This window comes from Lissotriton vulgaris, chromosome 6, assembly GCF_964263255.1.
Source record: "Lissotriton vulgaris chromosome 6, aLisVul1.2, whole genome shotgun sequence".
Classification (NCBI taxonomy): Eukaryota; Metazoa; Chordata; class Amphibia; order Caudata; family Salamandridae; genus Lissotriton; species Lissotriton vulgaris.
In genome coordinates this window covers 453,538,146-453,561,651 of record NC_141694.1, presented here as the reverse complement: position 1 = coordinate 453,561,651, position 23,506 = coordinate 453,538,146, and positions in this window count along the sequence as shown.

Sequence of the window (23,506 nt, the reverse complement as noted above, 5' to 3'; positions counted from 1 at the left end):
CTGCATTCCATTTTCCCTGATGTCATCTTCTCCTATGTTCTGTCCTGTCAGTTAGCTCCTGCTTTCTGATGGGAACACCAGCTATTCTCTATGGTGCTTAATAAACAAGTATTAAGCCTTACATCTGTCTACTAACTTCATTTACAACACATGGCGACGATGAACAGAAGGAGCTAAACAACCATAGAGGGAGGAGAACTCCACTGGTGAAAAGAACCACGCGAATTTATGAAGAAAAAGAGAAAATAATTCTGAAGAACCACGCAAGTCTTGAAACAAACAAGGAAAATATACTGCCACGCAAGTCTTGAAACAGACAAGAAAGATATATTGCCACTTTTAAAAAAAACGTTTGGAATTGAAGCCTGCAATAGTTTACGTTCTGAACTGAAGTCTGCAAAGCCTCCAGAGCAACTGGTGAGTTTGAGAGAATATATACAAATCTTTGCCGTGTGTCTGGTTGTGACTTTTGCGAGTTTTAATCATAAGAAGCTGCACCCAGCTAAGAGGAACACTACCCAACGCTACGTTTAAGCTGTATTTTAAAAAAGGGGAGAAACTCCTGTGCACGTTTGAGATTTGAGGAGAATATGAGCGCTACTTCTGGGCGAAAACGGAGTGACTTGTGCAATATTCATGCCTAGTATTAGATTTTTTTTTCAACCTTTTCTAAACCGACAACTCCTGCACAAATATACGAGTTGCATCTTTCAAACAATCTTTTCGAACAGACACACGAGCACACCTCTCGAGCGGAGAAGCGCAAGTGACTCACCGTTCGATTCTCCAGCCATTGTTTCTCCTTAACTGAGCCGCGTCAACAGGGAAGCACCCAACGGAGGAGGTGACGTGCCGGCAGTGACGCGACTCGAGCAAGCAACGTTCCAGCAGTGACGCGACCACGCAACGCAACGTACCCGGCGTCCATTTTGGATTATCGGGTATCCTAGCAACGGACATCGTTCACATCGTAAGTGGAGATTGATACTTAAAACAATCTACCGAGCGGATAGAAAAAAGCAGTTTCAAATCGTAACGAGTGCCAGCGAGAGAAAATTAAGGGTGAGAGCCTCATTTACCACTCGAACCTATTTTTTTTTAATCAATTTGTTTTTACAAGACTTTAGGCAGTGCACAGTGAAGACTACCACAAATATTATTCCTTACAGTAGACAAATAGAGAAAGAGTAGAGAAGCACACATATAGCACATGCTAAAGGTGACATTTCATTTCAGTTTGACCATCTCTTTATTTCAAAAATACTGTGCTTCTTTTAAAAAAAAATGGAGAATCTAAATATTATTGCACCTCCATTGTTTTTACAAGCCACAGGAGATCCACCCATTGAATGGGATGAATGGATAGACATTTTCGAGAATTACATCGAGGCACTTGATGGGAAGGATTTCAGTGCAATAAGGAAGAAAGCTCTCTTGTTAAGTGCTTTAGGCAAGGAGGGCCAGCATTCCTTTAAATACCTTCCTGTGGCAGTCAACCAAGATGGTAGGGCGATAACTAACGTATACACAGAAGCCAAAGCTCGGATGAAAAAACAATATGCAAAAGAAGTAAATATTGTTATGGCGAGGCACAAATTTTACACTCAGCCCCAAAGGAATGAAGAGTCTGTAGATCAGTTTGTGGCCAGGTTACGTGAGTTGTCGATAAAATGCTGTTTTGGTGAAATAAGAGATGAAATGATAAGAGACCAGCTGATAGTACAGTGCCAAAACAAAAAGATGCAAGAAAAACTGTGGGCAGCAAAAAACCCAACTCTACAAATGGCCATTGACATAGCAAAAGTAGTTGAGGAATCGAATGCATGCATGAAAGAGATGGAAAAGAAAGATAACACAAAAGGAAATGCTCAAGGCAATGATGTTTCGTGTGTTGATCATGATGAAGTTGCTGTTGTGAATAAGAGAAGTATAGATCTGGGAGGAAGTAGTCAGAAAAGATTTAACAATGCGTTTTCAGGCAATGACAGGAATAGATTCCAAGGAAGAATGTGCAGTAGGTGTGGGAGTACTTTTCACAATTCGGACTTTAGGAGATGTTTTGCAATTGACAAGATGTGTTGGAAATGTGGGCGGAAAGGACATTTTGCGAAGATGTGTAGAGGTACGAACGTCGATAAAGTAGCCGTTGTTGAAAACAAGGATGAAGTAAGAGACTTCATTAGTGTTGAAAGTGCGAACAAAATATTGTGTTTAGGTGGGGATGGTGTGAATGAGGGTGAGCCTGGGAGGAGATTCAGACCAAAAGCCCTGTTCCTTATTGATAAAATTGAGGTTCAGCTGATGGTTGACCCTGGACCCTTATGGACCATTATTCCCAAGGATATGTTCCTAGCAAATTGGAAGGATGTGCAGTTATCTGCTAGCGACATTAATGCCTGTGGTTTTCAGGGTGAAAGCATAGATGTGATTGGGTTTATGGTGTGTGTAATAACATTCAAGGATCGTTCAGCTGAAGGGAAGGTGTATGTAGCCAAATCTGGTCCTGCAATTTTAGGATGGGGGCAACAGTATGACCTTGGGATAATAATAAATCCTAGAGCAGCACAACAAGTGATGGTGGTAGATAGCATAACCACGGATTCTATAGTTGAAGGGATGAATGGTTTGTTTGATGAGCATATAGGAGAGTTAAGGGGTTATGTGCATAAAATTGTTTTGAGGGACGATGCTATACCCATGCAACACAAAGTCAGAAAGGTTCCATTCATCGCACGTGAGGAAGTGAAGAAGATGTTAGGAGAAATGCTAGATCAGGGTGTGATAGAGCAGATCGAAACGTCACCTTGGATTTCCCCCGTAGTTATTACGACCAAATCCGATGGAAAATTTCGTTTTTGTGTGGACCTTCGCACCCTGAACCAAAACATTGTAGTAGACAACTTTCCCTTACCGAACATCAATGAGTTGGTTCTATCACTAAAAGGTGGGAAGTATTTTTCCAAGTTGGACCTTCGCAGCGCCTATCATCAAATAAAACTACACCAAGACTCAAAAGCACTTACAGCGTTCATAACAACCGAAGGAATATACCAATTCACACGAATGCCTTTTGGACTCGCCTCTGCAGCTGGGGTATTTCAAAGGATGATGGGTGTTGTACTAAAAGGTGTGAACAATGTTGTGTATTTTCAGGACGATGTCCTGATATTTGGGGCGACTGTTGAAGAGCACAATGTGATCTTGAAGACCGTTTTAGAAAGGATGGAACAGGCAGGATTGACTCTCAAGAAAGAGAAATGTAAATTTGCAGTGGAGGAGGTTGAATATCTTGGGTATACATTGTCTGTGGACGGAGTAAAACCTAAGAGAGACTTATTAGACTCCATTTGAAATGCACCATCATGCGATAAAGATCAGTTGAGGTCTTTCCTCGGCCTCATCGAGTACTACGCTAAGTTTGTAAGGGATTTTGCAGAGAAAACCGAAAAGATCAAGGTGCTGTTGAGGAGTGGATGTAAGTTTGTGTGGGGTGTGGAACAGGATGAGTGTTTCAAAAGAATCAAGGTGGAAATTTGTGAGGCGGGCATTTTGACACCGTTCGACACCAACCGTAAGTCAGTTCTGACAGTGGATGCAAGTGCCGTAGGCGTTGGTGCGGTTCTGGCCCAAGTACACGATTCTGGTCTTAAAACTGTAGCGTTTGCCTCAAGGACACTCACTACAGCCGAGAGAAATTACTCTATAATCGAGCGTGAGGCTTTGGCCGCGGCATGGGGTTGCGAGTATTATAGGATGTACCTGTGGGGGTTCAAGTTCACGTTATTGACAGATCACCAACCCCTGGTTAAAATACTTTCGCCTGGCGGCGCTGGCAAAGGCTCTGCCAGGTTAGCTAGACTCGCTGCCAGAATCCAAGAGTACTTGTGCACTGTGGAATACATTCCCGGTTGGAAGAATTGCCAAGCGGATGGACTCTCTAGACTTCCACTACCTTGGGAGAGAGTAGACAAGTTAGGGGTAGAATCTCTCAACTCAGAGGGTTCTGTTGCCGCGGTAGATGAAGTTGTAGATATGTGTGCTGGGGCAATTAGTAGAAGTTTGTGGAACACTTCAATGGCTAAAGATGTGGTGTTGTGTGAAGTCAAGGATCTGATAGCGAAGGGCCCAAGGAGAGAGAGTTGCCTATCTCCCGCACTTCGTCCTTATTTGAAGGTTCTGGACCAATTGTCTATCTTGGACAATGAGGGATTCATGATTTTAATGGATGACAAATTCATTCCTCCACATGATGTGCGATTTACCTTGTTTAAGCTGGGTCATGAGGGTCATTTAGGGCAGTCCCTTACCAAGAGGAGAATTAGAGAAAATTTTTGGTGGCCCGGAATGGACTCCGAAATCTCGCAGTGGGTGGAGAGATGTACCGATTGCTTGGAAAGTGAAAAGAGACTTAAAGTGGGTAGCCATACTGGTTGTGGCTCAATAGTAGATCCCAGGTGCCCTTGGCACACCATATGTCTCGACTTCATTGGCCCATTCCACCAGTTGAACCAAGATATGAGGTTTGGGCTGGTGGTAGTTGATGTCTCTTCCAAGTGGTTGGTAGTCAAATTCATGAGGGAGATCACTACGAGCAGCACTATTGCGGTGCTGGGTGAGATCTTTAGAGAGGAAGGTTTCCCCACAAGGATCATTACTGATAATGGGACGCAACTCACCTCCCTAGAGATGGCTAATTTCTTGGGAAGATGCGGCATTATTCACTCAAGGACCTCACTTTACAACCCCCAGGGAAATGGCATAGTGGAGAGGGCCAACCGAATGGTTAAAGGTGCCATTCAAATGGCGATTTCTTCCCGAATGGATGTGAAGAGTTTGGTTAATGACCTAGTTTGGGCCTACAGGACTACTGAAAATGGTGTGACCGGTTTGGTCCCGTTTTCTGTCATGAGGGGACGTTCAGCGGGTACTAAACTAGTGGCTGCCTGGATGAAAGAACTTCTGAACGCTGACCTTCCTGCTGGTCCTGGTGAGCCTGACACAGTATGTGAATCAGATGGCGCGTGTAAATTTGCTGTGAATGATTGGGTTAAAGTCAAACCTGGTCGAGTGGGTGTCGGACTGACGAAGTTCAGGGGTCCATTCAAGGTCAAGTCTGTACACAAAAGATTTGTCACTTTATTTAACGGTGAGAGTTGGAACCTGAGGCGTGTGGCACTGTATAAGAAAGCCGAGCGAGAACCGGTGAGAACCAACGAGCCTAGCGCCAGTGGTATCAATGAGTTTTGTGCTAGTAGAATCCAGAGAGTAAGAAGACCCCCAGGTCATTTACGTGACTTTGTTTGCAAGTAAGGTCTCTCTCTGTAACGAAGAGCATGGTCTTATCATGTTTTTTTTTATTTAAACTTAGTTTCGTTTTTTCTTTCATGTTCCTCCATATGAAGGGAAGAGGATATGTTGTATTCTCTGCACTTATGTTTCTCTGTATCCTTTTGAGTCCTGCATTCCATTTTCCCTGATGTCATCTTCTCCTATGTTCTGTCCTGTCAGTTAGCTCCTGCTTTCTGATGGGAACACCAGCTATTCTCTATGGTGCTTAATAAACAAGTATTAAGCCTTACATCTGTCTACTAACTTCATTTACAACATATTAATTAACAGAAACAAACACCAGGGGTGCCCTCTTTCCCAAAAGCTATTTAAATATTTTATAAACTTCTGGCTGAAAAGATACATAGTGAGAACATCAGGGCACCAAAGGAGGGAATGGCCAGGCTGTAGATAGATGATATTATTCTGTATCTCCAACCAGATGAAGAGAATATAAAGGAGGCTTTACAACTGTTTGAGGAATTCACATGTGTAGCGGTTATATATTATTAACAGAAGAAAAACCGAAGTTTTGCTTTTAAACATACCATTTGCAAATCTTCCAGTTTCACTACAGCTACAAGCAAGATCACAAAATCCAAAACAGTAACTAGGGATCCATATTTCTAACAATATTACTCAGAGGTTTTGTTTGAATTATTAAGCAATGTTCAAGAAAATTAATGGGTTACTGGAAGGTTGGTCACTTCTCCCTCTGGCTATAATTGTGTAGTTTGCTATGATAATAACATCTGTCCTACCACTACTCACATTTCATTTTGCTAATGTAACGATAAACGTCAGCAATAGCTATTTCCAGGAGTTTGATGTATCTGTAAGGAGCTTCCTTTGTAATATAAAGTCCCTGAGGGTGCAATTCAGTGTTCTACAATCAGATAAAGATCGGTGTGGCTTGGTGCTCCCCCATATGCAGAGTTGTTACCAGCTAGCTTTAATGGATATTTCAGCAAAACTATTAGAAGGCAGTGGTGCATTTGATTATATTTTTTCAGTGGAATGTTGCAATTCAGAATTTATTAAAAAAGCAAAATTAGCCCACAAGACCAGGTACAGGTTTCTCCGCTGATTTAAAGGGCGGTTGATTGCCCTGTGAATATCTTATCAGTTTTCAATTGAATATTCATTTCTGCAACTCCAGGAGAGTCAGTTTGTTGGATTGTCTGTATCTGGTAGAGAGATCAAGTTTTGGAATTCTTTAGGTTGTAAAGAGTTTGGGGATTTCTTTTTAAGAGGTAAAAGTATTACATGGGAGGACATCATTTCCAGGATCGGGATCAATGTTGATGCTTTTTCTTGAGCTTTTGGCAGATATGCCATTTTTTGGCAACCAATATCCAGGGGGCGAGACAAGAAACTCACCCTGTTCTTCATGCGCTTTTACAAAGCAAAATGACAGGGATAGTTAGCTGGTATAGGCTGCTTTGTAACCATTCCTCGAAAGATCATATTCTGGCATGCTAGTTGAGAGATTGGATATAAGTCTCCGAGAGCCTCACATTTTAAAAGAATGCCATTCCTGTTCCACTGGATGGCATACTATGACCCAGCAACTCTCCATAAAATATTTCTCTAATTGTCACTGATAATGGCTTTTGTTGTAATCTGGAAGGTGCAGGAGACTGGATTCACATATTTTTCACTTGTCCAAAACTATCCAAATTCTGGAAAGAGACTATTTGTTTTATTTAGCCAGGCTTTACTGTCCCGGATAGTTCCAGAAGCAACTTTAGGGTTGTTTGGGGTCTCCAGGGAAAGCCAGTGGTTAAATTAGGGAGGTCAGTTCTTTTCTCCATCAACTTACTACTGCTCGTTTCTTCATTCTTCAAAATGATACGCACCACAAAATATGATGAGCAATATGTAAAGAGTGTCCTGGATTTGAAGAGGTGTGTTGCTACATAGCACTATTTTGAGGGTATTGAAGTTCAACTGGAGCCACAGATTCTTAGAAGAGAGGCTATTGGCATCTATGCAACATGCAGGAATGATTTGTGGAGTGGGGCTCTTCTCCAGCTATTCTTTTTATCTAAGGTTCCTAGGATAGGTAAAAATGGTATAAATTATAAATGCTGTTGGTTGGCTGTATTTCTATATTTTTTGCACTTTGCAAGTCACACTTTTCATGCATGATATGCACTTTTTACTAAAATCACTTTAAGTGATAATAATATGTGATTTTTGATAAATCTTTTATGGCCAGCTCCTGCAGGGTGATTTAGGCACTGCTGCACTTTGGTATTTCCTGTTATATAAACAATTTATGGAGTTGTAATTCTTGAGAAAAAATGCGAAAGCTACAATTCAGTCTATTGATCTATTTTTTTGTAAATATGCATTTTTAATCTATGTATTTTATATCGATTTCTGCTCAATAAAAAAATGTCAATTACAAATACTACAAGTAAAGCATGCGTACATATGTCCTACTTTTTAAATACCATGCTGTCTTCCCTATGGGTAATTAGGGCACTTCTTAGCAGTGTCAAGGAAGGTTTAGGCCTGGCAAAAGGTATTTGCAGTTTTTAATTTCGCACTCAGGCTGCAAGAGCAGACCTTTAAACATGCTTTGTATTATAATTTTAGTGGTGGCAAAATAAGTGTTGCCGTCCACTAGTGATATTTAAATTACAGGCCTAGGGTACTCTCCATACCATATACTAGGGATTTATAGGTAAGTGATATGTGCCAATTAGAATTTTTATTTGAAAAAACATGGAGTCAGGTCCTGGGACATGCAGTTGGTTGGACCATGGGTAATAGTTATGAAAACACAATTACCAACTACACACTTCTCTAGATCCTCCCATTTTGAAGATAAAACCAAGTGAAACTCCTAGGTTAATTGGGTATATTTCATTTGTACCCTTTTATTCTATTATTTAAAGTTTTTTTCATTTTTTCTTGTGTGAAAAGGACACTAAACTTTTTTACAATTTACACATAAAAACAATACATTTCATCAACATATATTATATACAACATTTATATATGCACAAATACCTATTGATATATACACAAATACTTTATCTTCATATAGAGTGTTTTACTGCACACACTCTCTTTAAGACAAAAGTCACGCTTTGGAATAAAGTTTTAAATAAACAGCAAACAAATGCAAAGAAGAATTTTTTGAGAAAGACAATAAATCAATTCTTTGGTCTGTGAAGCAATTGATGTCTATTTCCTTTATGTGCCGACACGTTTCGAACCCGATGCTTTCACTTGTCAGGTTCTCCTCAGGGCTCTGTCTTTTAAGTTTATCTGTTTTCCAGCTGTCGCCGGTCCGCAAGTCTTATTTTACACTCAACTGGTTAGCTTGGTCTTTAAAGTTCAATATGTACTGTTCTGAACAACTTCCCTTTCTGTATGTTTTTAGTGTTGGTACTCTTCCTTCCCCGTTACTCACAGCCTTATGGGTTCTGGTTCTCCCTCGTGTGCTGCAACAATCCTGCGTTTTGGACCCTCGGGCAGCTAATTCTACTTTAAACCGTGGGACAATTGCTTTCTTCCGCGGCGATCCGGTGACTGCTTCATCAATGTAAACATTTCTACAAGTTCTTAGGGTTCAGAGCACGTGCACTGGGGCCTGATTAGTAGGTACAGAAACCCCAAAATATCAACATCAATTAAAAAAACAGGGGGGATCTCGCAAAAAAGATGCCTTTTTTACAGCCTTGTATTAAGGTAAATGCGGCAATCTCTGTGCAGTCACTTCAGCAAAACCCATTTTATGTGTGTATATTTTGTCCCCACCAGAGTGTGTCTTATTAACTGCTTTATCAATGTGGGTGCAGGGTCAACAGTTTGTCAGTTGACACAGTGTGAGACATGTATGAAGTGGTTGGTGCACCCTATGACACTGACTTTGGGAATGTGCTTGGGGGCTCCCAGGAATCTCTAAAAGACACCCTTCATTGGGGTTCAATCAATAGTGGCACCCACCTATAGATGGCCCTACTTGTCCTCAAATGTGAAGCAGGCCCATCTGATTTGAAAGAATGTTGCACTCTCCTCAGAATGAGAACAGACTCTGGGGAAACCTTGCCTTTTTGAATGACCAGAGCACCGTGTGGAGGCTCTACCCTTCTGGACTTCGTCGCTGGATTTCATCGCGGAAAATTCTACACCTTGCAGGACCCGCTGCGCGGGTCCCGCTGCGCCTCCAGCTACCGAGAGGCTCGTGTGGGGAGCTGGTAACTTCCTGGACCATCTGCACCCTGGCAGGGCTGCGAGCAGCCTAGCAGGGACTCCATTGCCCAGGAGTCCCTGCGTGTCACACCTGTGGCCGCTCTCCCTGCCAGCCACGCCCCCTGGCTGAATAAAAGAGCACAAGTCCCATTTGCCTGTGGGAAACCTTGCCTTTTTGAACGACCAGAGCACCGTGTGGAGGCTCTACCCTTCTGGACTTCGTCGCTGGATTTCATCGCGGAAAATTCTACACCTTGCAGGACCCGCTGCGCGGGTCCCGCTGCACCTCCAGCTACCGAGAGGCTCGTGTGGGGAGCTGGTAACTTCCTGGACCATCTGCACCCCGGCAGGGCTGCGAGCAGCCTAGCAGGGACTCCATTGCCCAGGAGTCCCTGCGTGTCACACCTGTGGCCGCTCTCCCTGCCGGCCACGCCCACTGCCCTTCCCTAGCTGTATATCACAGGTAGGAGTTACCGCTGCGCGGTAGCGAGCGGGAGTGACCGGGGCGAAGACCGGGCAAAGAGCGGGCCGTTTGAGGCCGTTCGAGGACTGAGAGGACTGGGCTTGGCCATCCCTCTTGATCCTAACCCTCGGACTCTCTTGTGACTATTCACGATGTCATCACGTGAGTACAAAGAAAGGGCTGCTGAATCCAAACTGAAAAATTGCACCTTAGATGATTTTATTACCAGGACTCACTCAGCCATAGATACAGAGATTGCTAAAATGCAACGTCGAGTTTCCATTGAACTGGATGCTGCAAGGAGACTCTCACAGGAGTTAGCAGCGGCTAAAAAATCCTCACTAGGGTCCATAGCTCTTGCTAAAACCCCTGACCGTTTAATTGGCACACCACTTACCCTGATTGAAACAATGGCAGATATTCACCAGCCATCAGCACCCACTATATCCATACCGAAGGAGGATTCACCATCAGTATCCTCTAACTTTTAAAAAAACGACTATGGTTGGGTCAATAGGGGAAATGAAGGAGTGTAACGGAGGCTCCCGGGAAATGGCGCTAAAATCAACATCTATAGAGCAGATTGGAGGAATCTCTGACATTAAACAGCAAGGGCCACATACGAAAAGGAAGCGTAATAACCAAACAGCATACGCTAGGAAAAAAGCCAAGATTGCGAAGGCTCAGTTATCTACTAAGCCACCATCTCCGCCCCAATGATTAATACGCAGCCTTCTGATTTACCACCAGAAGTTGATGTAGACTCGCTGACGATAACTCACGATAATAATAACCTCGTCATAGAGAATGAAACTAGTGGGGTACCACTCTGCGTTATAAATGGGAAAGATGTTGAATTTCTGACCGTGGTATGGGAAACACTTAAAAAACTTTTAAATCCCTTTGAAGATAGATTATCTCAGATAGGATCCCAGCTTTCGAACATGGAAAAAAGCTTCTCAAATTTGGGGAAAAAACCATCCCATAAGGAAGATAAGGATCTCATGGCCAGTCTTGAGAAGCTTACAAAAAGTCTGCAGAACCCCCTGATGGAAAAAACCCAAATCATAAATCTAAAATTAGATCAATTGGAGTTTTTAACATCCAAGAACACCGCCTTACTGGAGAGTCTGGTAGGTAATAACAAACAATCCGTTATTACTGGTGGTCACACTAATACTAATAGTAATAACAGCAGTTTAGGGAAAAAGGGCCCCCAAAACAACCAGATACATTCACAGCAACCTAAACCGGCAAAATCTACAGATCCTAACGGTATCACCCCTTGTATAGGACCAGCTCCTTTAATTGAAATTAAGCAGGTGACTACAGCAGGCCCTAAGTCTAGCAACTCTTTGGCGGTGACTACACCGGTTAACACAGCTGCCCCGACCTTGCCTAACACTGAAGGGAAAGAAACCCCAGCTAGTAAATCTCTGGTCCCTAGTAAAACCCCCTTACAAGGTAAACAGATTTATGTAAACATACCCCCGGAGTCTGCCCCATATATGGCAATCCTGACTGGTGTTCCATTAATCCCAGAGAATAAATATGAGAAAAGCGAGGACCTCTTAAACAAAACAAAATTCTGGCTAAATACCAATAGGCCTTTAACCGAGGACACAGCTACGAAAATCTTAAGTGTACGGAGGGTTCCCTGGGTTGGGCCAAGTAAAAAAGACCTGGAGGGTGATTGCATCCTGATTAATTTCAGAGACAACTGGGTTAAGGATATAATTTGCAGTAAGGCGAGGTTTGGTAGGGTGGGGGATATTCAGTGTGTGGGTCTTGAATATTTTTATCCCAACCTCTACCAGACTACCCCAAACCGAAATCATGGTGGTTATAGTACAAATGGCAAACAGCACATGGGCTGGGCACACAACATGAATATGAATCAAGGCCCGCAAAATTATTATACCCCTTGGCATGAGACAGCTCGCTTTATGGGGCCACCAAGTATGGGCCCCTTCACACAAGTCCCTTATAACCCACGAAGACCAAGGTTTCAGGGCGCTGATTATCCTGGTTGGTTCCCAAATAATAACAATAATATCCCACTGAGAAATCGCTTTGACCCTTTAATGGGTATGGATGGGGTAGATTGACTACCATCCGGGGCTGAAGGCATTGCACCAAGTATGTTATGTTATGTTATGTTAGGGAGTATTTCTATAGCGCCTATCACCGCTGGCCTCTAAGCGCTTACCAGAACAAAAAACATAACATACTAATGCTCCTAGAACCTCAGTTGTTCCACCTCCTATAATGTCATGAAAGCCCTTCTGAAAAGATAGGTTTTTAATTTCTTTCTGAAGGGTAGAAGCTGCGATTCCTCTTTCAAGGTGGGCGGGAGCTCATTCCACAACTGTGGGAGAAGCACAGACAGGGCCCTGCCCCCTTTGGTCTTTAATTTGAACCTAGGTTGAATCAGGTTGGAGGTTGTTTCTGAGCGCAAAGGTCTCCCAGGAATATACCTCTTCAGACGTTGTTTAATGTACACTGGGGCTTTCCCAAAAAGTGCCTTATGAGCCACACAGAGACATTTGAACTGGACTCGGAATTTCACTGGAAGCCAGTGCAACTTCTGAAGAAGGGGGGATGCGTGCGAGTTTTTAGGCACAGAATAGATGAGCCTAGCTGCGTCATTCTGTATTACCTGCAGCTTCCTCAACAGCTTGTGTGGTAAGCCCAGGTATAAGGCGTTGCCATAATCGAGTCTCGAGATGACTGTGGCGGATACGATCGATTGCAGGGTGGAGGCAGATAGGATGGGAACTAGCTTGCGCAATTGCCTCAACACACCAATGCAGGAACCGACGACAGCAGAGACTTGAGGGGCCATTGAGAGGTCTGCATCAATCCTTAGTCCCAAGCTTTTTACTACGGTGCCAGGAGATGGGGCGGTTCCCAGCTCAGGGGGCCAATACAGGTCACTCCAGGGATCCTCTTTGTTGCTGATCACCAGCACCTCTGTTTTATAAGCATTCACTTTCAACAGATTGTTAGTCATCCAGTTGAATGCGAATGAGAGCAAGTTCCTCACTGATTCCTGGGCCTCAATGGTGTTGTCTAGCCGGACTAAGAGCTGTGTATCATCTGCGTAATTAAAAATCTTGCAGTTCATACTCATATGCTCCTCCACTAGAGGTTGTAGATAGATATTGAAAACCAGGGGGGATAAGGCCGACCCCTGAGGCACTCCCCAGGTCACTTCGCAGGTCTCAGACAGTTGGTGTCCTAGCTGCGCTCTCTGGGTACGGCCTGACAGGAAGGATTCTAGCCACTTTAGCACCTGGCCTGTGATCCCCAACTTCGCGACACGGTCCAGCAGAATAGTATGGCAGACCGTGTCGAAGGCCGCTGATAAGTCTAATAGAATCAGAGCGCACGGCTGCTTGTTATCTGCCCTGACTCGCAGCTCATCGGCGACCGAGGCCATGACCAGTTCTGTGCTGTGTTGGGGCCGAAACCCAGCCTGCCTGGTGTGAAGAAGATGATATTCTTCCAGATGGCCGGCTAGAGTGCTGAGAACGTGCTTTTCTAAGATCTTACTGAGAAAAGGCAACTGAGAAATGGGCCTATAATTTTTTAGGGCCGTCGTGTCCGTTCCTGCTTTCTTTAAGAGTGGTGAGACCCTGGCTTCTTTCATCTGGGTAGGCAAATAACCTGATTTGAGTGAGTTGTGCAATAAATTCAAGACCTGAGGCCGAATGGCTGGCAGGGCCATTTTAAAATTTTTAGGGGGGCATGGGTCTATGTTGGAACCTGATTTAATTTGACCGACCAGCTCCAATAGACACTTGTCATCGATAGGAGGGAAGCTGTTCAGAGTCATGGATGGCACCTGAGCAGTTTGACTGGGCGGCAAAGTTGTAGTTGGCCGTGCTTTGATATCTGAAATGATGTCCTGTAACTTCTAAAGGAAGAAAGTTTGAAAGGAGTCACAATCAGGTTGATCTTCCGCCGAGATTTTCCCTTCTCGTTGTGTGAGTTCCCTAAGAATCGTAAAGGTTTCTCGCTGAATATTGGTTGCCTCTCTTATTCTTCCCTCATAGAAGGCAGCCTTTTTTTCTAGGATGTCTGCCTTATATTTTGAAAGCAGAGTTTTGTAAGTTTCGGCCTCTGATTGACTGTAGTGGAGTCTCCACCTTCTCTCTGCCTTACGGAGGGCTTGTTTCTTCTGTTTCAAGGAGGCGTCAAACCATGGCGCTCCTTTCCCTTTAGTTCTGGTGCTCTCCATCTGCTCAGGGACAAGTTTGTCCAGTGCGGTGAGCAGCCAGGTTTCTAACATCCTAACATCATTGTCTAGGTCTATGCCGTTCATGTTAGGAGGGGTAGAAGAGAGCAGGGTCGTAATTAGGAGGTTGGCTTCCACCTTACTCCAGGAACGGAATTTTCTCCGGGCTTTATTGAAGTATCTTGTATCTTGAATGGGGGAAAGAATGAAGACTTAGGGACACGCATCAATGATGATTCAGTGTTGATGACTCTTGAATGTGACAATGCGAATACTGGACCTCCTCAGCCAGGGACTCCTGTCACGCCTGTGGGAAACATCTCCATCTCCATGGGCTATGAGAGGAATAGGTCATTATTGCTTGAACAAAGCACCTCCGTCACAAAAGATGCTTTGGGAAGCATCCATGGAATACAAGGGCCATCATCACCATCATTATTATTATCCTTACTATCCTGGAACATTTCCGGATTAGCGAGTAGACTGGAAGATGAGGCATGGCTGGTCTTTGTGGAAGCTCATGGAATCCTGTGTTTACAGGAGACGTGGTCTAGGACCACTTGTGACATCGAGGGTTTTCAGTCTTTTACTGTTCCGGCTGTTCCATCCACATCGGGGAGGGCAAAAGGTGGAATAATGACAGCATTGTCTACAAAACTACAGGAATTGAAAACCTCGAAATTGGTGGAGACAAACTGGTACCAAGTGCTGTTATTAGAACATCTCTACCCAGATCCCATTCTATTAATTAATTGGTATTATAACATTTTCAACGACCATGACATCACAATAATCCAAAGTTTGGAGGATGCATTGGGTAAAGCACGCAACAGGCACCCTACATCGTCTCTCATCTGGGTCGGCGACTTCAACTGTACTTTGTGCAATTTTGGAGGCTCAAATGTGTGTGGACTAGAGGACTTGAATGCCCAGCCTCTGACCCACTTTAGACATACACCTCAGGGGGATGCTTTGAATAATATTATTATCGCAAATGATTTGCGTGTAGTAGACCCCTGGTCTGCCCCAGATACCCAGCATATGCCAACCTTTCAGGGTACGAGGGGGGAGATGAGCACAATTGATTTTGTTTTGGTATCTAGTACCTTTTTCAAGTATGTTGATAAGTTGGAGGTGGTGGCAAATCCTGCAAGTGATCATAACCCCTTAATGCTGTCATTGTGTGTGCAACAAAAGAATCACCAAGGATTTGGGAACAGCCAATTAAGTATAATAAGAATCAGGGTGTCACATTGAAATGGGGGAAGGTAAATGTGACAAAACTGGAGGAAGACATTGTTGTTAATTGTGAAACGGAAATAGAATTATGTCTAGCCCCAGGATCTGACCCCCATCAGGTTATTGAAAGCTTTGAGAAGTTGTGTGGTCATGCAGCAAAGCACCTTAGAAAACCCAAGGGGAAGGGAGGCCAAAAGACCTTTAGATTGTTTGACTCTGTGTGTTCTGCTACACACCGATCGTTAAAACTAGCCCTGAGCCAAAAGCCAAGAAACAAAGAGCTTGTAAGGACTAGCAGAAAGGCTTACAGGGATGCTATTGCAAAAAGAAAGCAAGACTTAAAAGTCAGTGCTTGGGATGATCTCGAAAAGGCTGCTGAACTAAAAGATAGTAGGCTCTTTTGGGAGGTCATAAATCGTCCTCTCTTCAAGAGCGACAATAAAGAATCTATAGTTGTGCAGGTTACCGCTGATCAATGGGTTCAACATTTTACTAAGATTTTTAACCCCAATTCTATCTCAATAATGGCAAGCACCGAAGGGACAGGGGATCGGGTGGCACCTCCCTCGGCTTTGACCCTCAGCTCTTCACTTACACTAATTGAGATTGAGGAAGCCTTAGGGAAAGGAGCATCACTAAAAGCCCCAGGCCCAGATGCTGTCCCCCTGGACCTTTTTAAGTCTAATGTCAGTCTGTGGGCACCCATCTTACTGAATGTGTTCAAGGCTGTTGTGGTTGGGCGCATTCCTGGTACATGTAAGGAGGCAACTGTAGTGTCGATTTTTAAGAAGGGCAGTAGGTCTGACCCACGCTGCTACCACCCGATTTCCTTAATAGATGCCTCATGTAAGATTCTGGGTAGGGTAATCCTGGCGAGATTAGAAAGTTGGGCAGATTCCACAGGTTTCATAGTTAACTCTCAGTATGGTTTTAGACGTGGAAAGGGGACAAACGAGCAGTGCCTTAATTTGGCACTAATTTTAGGCAAGTACATGAAGGCAAAAAAATCATCTGTCCATCTTGCCTTCATGGACTTGACGAGTGCTTTTGACACTGTTTGCAGACATAAGTTGTGGCGGATGATGGATGATATGGGCTTTGAGGAACCTTTAGTCACATTGCTTCGCAGGTTACATGAAGTAACAACTGTATCTATTAGATTTGGTTCTGGAGGGGAAATAACAAAACCAATACCTTCAACCGAAGGTGTGCGTCAAGGGTGCATCCTGGCGCCTTTTCTTTTTCTGGTTTACACAAATGGATTAGAACAGTACCTATTAAACCAGGGTTGTGACTTCCCAAAAATCAATGGTAAAAGTATTCCCATGCTTTCTTATGCAGATGATACTGTCCTCATGACATTGACAGGAAATAGCATGCAAGTGTGTCTAGATGCTTTCAATACATTCATGCTTGATCTTGACCTAAAGGTGAATTTTGAGAAATCTTTTGTGATGTCTTGTGGCCCTAAAGGGTCAAATATTAGGAAATTTGTGGTCAACAATCGCATAATTGGAAAAGTGGGAAACTTTAACTACCTTGGTAATCTGTTTGACAGCAAACTAAGTTGGACACCGGTTATGAAGGTTCGAGCCCAGAACATGACAAGGGCGATAGAGGGTATTTTTCGTTTCTGTAGTAAACTAGGGCAAAAACATATTATGCACCTCAGAACCCTTTACACCTCAAAATGTTTATCAGTAGCCACTTATGGGGCAGGGGTGTGGGGGACCGAAATACCATCCGTAATCCAGGTGGTGGAAAATAACTTTATAAAAAGGGTCCTATCAATTCCTAAAGGTTCCTCAAATATTTTCTGCCACAAAGAAATCGGTATGGCCTGTGTTTCTGATATAATTCGCTTGTCCCCTCTACTGTTATGGGGTAAAATTTGGAAATCTGAAGACCTGCAACTTACCAAAGACAATATTACCGATTGCATGGCTTTAGAAAACTCAAAACAGATTCCCTGGTTGTCTTATGTCTATAATATGTTGAAAAAGATTGGACTGGGGTCATATTATGACAATCCTGAAAGAATTGAGGGAAACTATAAGGCGGAGATAAAAGCAAGGTATTGGAAAACACTGAACCCACCGCCCATAGTCAATGTTACTGACAATGATATTGCCTATGCCTGTAAATCCCAACCTCAGTTTTATTTAACTTTTACTGTTAATGTGCAATGGCGATTCCTTCTAACAAGGTTTAGGCTGGAGATTCTGCACTTTTTGCTTGCATTCCCGAAACAAGGGGGTTGGTGTGAGAGGCTGCCCCCTTGCCCTTGTAATAATAGGGATAGACAAAGCACTTTACATCTGGTTCTTTTTTGCTCCCTATATAAGGAGCCAAGACTCCGGTTTATCAAACCAATCCTGAAGGGGAGGCAACCTTGCACTTATGAGGAAGGGTACGAATATCTGTCATCATTATCCTCCATAGAAATCTGCTGTTCCATGTTAAATTTTATCAGAATTTCACTAAAGATTAGGAAGACTTATGGGTAGTATTACATGTATAGAATTTTTTCTGTTGAAATTCATGTTTTGTATATTCTTTTATGGTTATTATTATGCCTTTCTAATATCTTTTTTTAAATTTTGGAAAAATCGTGCTTTTTAAATCAGAACCTTTTAATCCCAAGAGGCATGATGAATTGTATGTTCAATACTTTTATGATTCATTTTATGTATCGAATAAAGTTTTTGAAACGAAACGAGCACAGACTCTGAGAGTTTTAACATGAGCACACGTTTTTTAAACTGGAGCACAAGGTCACAGTCTGTGTCAGGCACAGACCGAAACCCTGCACGAATTGCTGTAATTATTCTCAAGATATGACTATATTAGTCCTTATTTTGTTGACTTCAGTTAAATGAAAGAATGTGCCATCTGTGTCAGTTGCACAATTATCTCAGCAGTAAAACGCTTATCTAAAAAAGAGAGGTAAGGTGTGTTATTACACAGTTTATTACATTCACCAACAAATTCTATTACTTTTAATAATTAGGAGAAAGTGGAGTATTGTTTGGGGTAGATTATAGTCCACCACAAGTGATGATGCCACTATTTCTGTAATGTCAAGCAAGGGTTTCAGTAATTCAAACATAAGTTCAACCCCTGCTGACTATGGCACAGAGCAAACAGGCTTCCATTAAAAATAGTGTAAAGCATTTAGAAGTACCAAAACTGTTTAAAAGTTGAAAATCCAGCACAATATGATTTTTATCTTATAAAAAAATTAAATCATTTAATGAAGAAAATGAAAGCAAACAGATACAAAATCAAGTAAGGGTAAACAGCGATATGGATTATTAGAGTTTAAGAGAAATTGTGCCAAAATACATTGAGCCAAGAGTGGTCATTTGGTTGTGACTGGCCAGGAGCTAGGCACAATTTAAGGCTGACAGTAAAGGAGATGGGTTGAATACATTAACCAGGTTCATCCCAGTCAGATGTTTTACCATATGAGTCAGTTTCTGAAAGGGATGTCAAAAATACGCAGTGGAGCAGACATCAGGCTGTGGTCGAGATGGGCTCCTGTAGGATGAATAGCCATCAGTGGAGGTAGTGGTGAAGGCATTGACTTCGGGATGAAAAGCTCAGAGGGGGAGCAATTATTATAATTTGACCCAAAGGAACGTCCCTCATCGTCTAGTAGCTCTTGATGTCTTTGCTGGTCGAGATTGCTGCATTTGGACTCAATAACATTTTTGGGTTTTGGATTCCTCCAGTATGGCAAGGCTACAAGCTGAGCCAAACGGTTCCATAAGACCAGACTCCCTCTCCAGGTTGTCCTGCTGAAACTGATTTGCTGCTGTGAAAAAGCTTAGAACTGTAGCAACCTGCCTCTTTGGCCTAGCACAATGAACCTTCATGTTTGTCTACATCCTCTGGAGGCCTTTGGAGCAAAAAAGTTTCTACGTCTCAGGTGTTTTCAGGATGTTAGGAGGAGTACATTTTGACAACCAATAGTTGGTCCCAGGACCTTAGGAATACCACTTGGAGGTCAAAACGCTCTCCAGTAGAGGCTACCAGCTGGTCCAGGGCAGGTCCAGTTGGAAGTGGTCAGCTGGGCTCTTCAGGAAAAGGGCTTCTAGCAGCTTTGTGTGTCCTTGTAGTCTAAAAGGAGGTCAGCCAACAACCCTTGGATTCACCATCTTTATCCTGGGTACCTGTGGGACCAGGTCCAGCCTTTCAGGTGCCCTCACAGGGCCCAAAAGCAGGTGCAGTCCATCTGTTTTCCACAGGTCTTGTAGAGTTCTGAAGAGGCAGCCTAAGGGTGCCACATGTATTCCTATCACTACCCTGTGGATAGCGATGACTGAAAGCCCCTCCTCAACCAAGAGATGAAACGTTTCCAAAGGTAGCCTTGCTCACTTTTGCAGGTATTCTTGTGTGCCCTACTGCAGACAATCCCACAGTGTCCCTCTCTACCTAAATACAACATGACAGATCCTTTCTTCCCCCGTGCAGCCCTCATGTGCCCACCCTAGAGGTTTGCCCGGAGAAATGAACAACGTCTTTTCTGGGGTCACACAAAATGGTGCAGGGGGGGTACCCTCACTGGGGGGATCGGTCCCTGCCTAAATAAGTGGGCAAAATAGGACCGCAGCCAGGAGTCAGTAAACATGTGCTTGCAATAGGGTAGGCCTCTTTGGGTTTAGCTATGTTCCTGGGCACACCCCACATGGCCCTCCAGTCAGAGGAACAGTGCAACTCCCCCCACCTAAGGCCTTTGACTTATGTCTGGGAGCAAGCCCACATCTCATCAACTGGGCTATTCAGCTCCTGAATGGCAACTGGCAGCTCATGCAAATGAGCTTCTAGAGACTTTAGGAAGGAAAAAAGTGAGGATATAAATGCCCCCTTTCTAAAATATATGTTGCAAATCATATTTTAACTGTGAATTAGGCTTGTAATATATATTTTCAAAAGTCCTAGAATGGATTTTGCAGCTGTTTCCTAGCCAGAGATAAAAAATTACATTTATTATTGTATCCCAAAGCTTTTCTATGAAACAGCTAACTCTACAACAGTGAAAAATGATTGGGGCAGTCACAATGTAAGGACTTGTTTAAATGTATTATTTTGCATGTCCTACTTATAAATACCATGCACTCTGCCTCGAGGGAATTGAAGCTTAATTAGTGGTGACTTATCAAAAGGAGGTTTTAGCCTGTCACAAAAGTGTTGTTTTGACAGGTCAAATTTGCAGTTCTATAACTACACAGTCAAGCTACAGTGTTAGGCTTGCAGATCTGTTTGCAGGGTCACAGTAGTGGGTGGCACAATAGGTGCTGAATCTACTAGTGATATTTAACTTACAGTCCCTTGGTTCACTTTGTACCACATAATACCGCTAACTGTGTGTTTGATTCCCTCCTGAGGCGGAAGCCGGGAGGCTGCTGTGTCACTCTGCTCTGATTATTGTCTTTTTTTAAATTTATTCCATCGCTTAAACTACTAAGCCTTAACAATTGTTTTGTATCCCTTGCATGCGCCACTTGATATTAAACTGTATTGGATTTCAAATTGTATTTTACTATTAGCTTGAATCACTAAGCTTTTAAACCTGCTCCTCGCTCCTTGCTCAACATTGTAGCTGGAAATTGCACTCGCACTTTGTTTTCCACTCTTTCCCCGCTTGAAGTACTAAGCGTGGTATTTGCACCTCCCCACCCCCGCATCCCACACTCACCGGGTCAGTATCAGCCGACTCAGACGCTGAGGGCAATCTTTCAGTCCCGGGCGAGATCAAAACAGCAGCGGCCATCTTAGGTAGGGGAAGCGTCAGCACGCATTCTAGTGGCCAGCATAAAAAGGGCACCCAGAGCAAGGCATCGACCTAACTGTGTGTTTGATTCCCTCCTGAGGCGGATGCCAGGAGGCTGCTGTGTCACTCTGCTCTGATTATTGTCTTTTTTAAAATTTATTCCATCGCTTAAACTACTAAGCCTTATCAATTGTTTTGTATCCCTTGCATGCGCCACTTGATATTAAACTGTATTGGATTTCAAATTGTATTTTACTATTAGCTTGAATCACTAAGCTTTTAAACCTGCTCCTCGCTCCTTGCTCAACATTGTAGCTGGAAATTGCACTCGCACTTTGTTTTCCACTCTTTCCCCGCTTGAAGTACTAAGCGTGGTATTTGCATATCCCCACCCCCGCAGTCCCACACTCACCGGGTCAGTATCAGCCGACTCAGACGCTGAGGGCAATCTTTCATTCCTGGGCGAGATCAAAACAGCGGTGGCCATCTTAGGTGGGGGAAGCGTCAGCACGCATTCTAGTTGCCAGCATAAAAAGGGGCGGGCATGCCTCCGCGCAGCAGACGCAATCAGCGGATGCGCCGGATCCGCGCCAGATTCGTGCCAGAGTCCTGCCCTTCTGCTCCCGTCCGCGACCACGACGCGGCCTCGTGGCTTGCAAACCAATTGGTCTCGGCACCATTCCCATTATTTCCTACGGTAGGGAGTCCTTAATGAATCTCAATCCTAATCATTGTAACTTCACACATATCTCACCTCCCGACCCCATCACCCACCCCCTTCCCTATACTCACTGCAGCCTTGGAAAGAGTATATGTAACCTCCTGAAGCAAAGCCCCCTCCAACAGGTATCCATCCGACACCCCCTGCCAATAACAACATTAGTATCAAAGCGGGCTTAATTAACTGCCGTTCTTTAGTTAAACACTCTTTAGACATAGCGCAAACCTTGGAAGACAACAAGTGGGGTCTCCTTTTTTTAACTGAGACCTGGCAGGGGGATGAAACCAACCTCGCCCTATGCCTTGCCATCCCCCCTGATTATAACATCATGTTTGCCAATAGACTGAGCTCTAATCCAGGCGGAGGTGTCGCCATAATCTATCGATCACAATGGTCTATTTCCTCCTTCCCCTATGCTCAAATAGATTCCATCGAGGCACTACTATTCTGCATTAAACTCGCTGCCAACATGACATGCTCAGGCCTACTAGTCTATCGTCCTCCCAAATCCAAGCCCACTCATCTCCCTGCCCTCTTAGACTATGTCCTTCAGGCGAGCTCCCGCTATGCCAACTTCACTCTGCTCGGGGATTTTAACCTCCATGTGGAAAATGCTGATGATACCACCAATTTTAACTTCCTGTCCACTCTATATGATGGTGACTTAAATCAATTGGTCTCTAACCCGACCCATAAGGCCGGACATACACTTGACCTGATCTGCTCTAACTTGGCAGACATCTGCATCATTGAACCCCTTCCAGTGATCTAGTCGGGTCATTTCTTCATCCCTTTTTCCATTCTTCTACACCACCAAGACAGGCCCAGACTCCCGGCCAAAACAGTAGGCCGTAACTGGAGTAAGATTACCCCAGATAGTCTAGCAGATCATTTTACTTTGGCCGCCCCCATAGATGCCACAGACCTGGATTCTAGACTAACTGATTTTAATAACATAATCTCTTCCGCCATGGATATTATTGCTCCTATTAGGCCCATTAAAACCTTTCGAGCTACCCCCAGCGCACCCTGGTACTCTGATGAATTGGGTAAATCCAAATCAGCATGTAAACTCTTGGAGAGACGCTGGAGACAATCATACTCCCCTGACAGCAAACTCAATTACAAATTAGCCCTTAAAGACTATAGGAAGAGGATAATTGATCACAAGAGAATCTACCTGGAGGAGAAAATTAACCGGCACAAGGCTCCTCAAGGGAAATTTTCAACACCGTTAGAGCTTTCACCGATCCTATGGCCCTCAAACGACAATCTCCAGTGTCCCAAACTCTTTGCAACCGCCTCTCGGACTACTTTGAGGAAAAAAAATCGCTGCCAAATATGATTCCTTCACATGTAACAACTGCCCAGGCTCCATAGCTAACTGTTCAGTTAACTCAGACTCCACCCCTGTCTTCACAAACTTTGAAGAAATTACTCCAGAACGCTCTCTGGCAGAATTATTAAAATGTAGATCAGGGTCACCCACAGACCCTTGGCCGGCCAAACAATACACATCCTTGGCCCCTC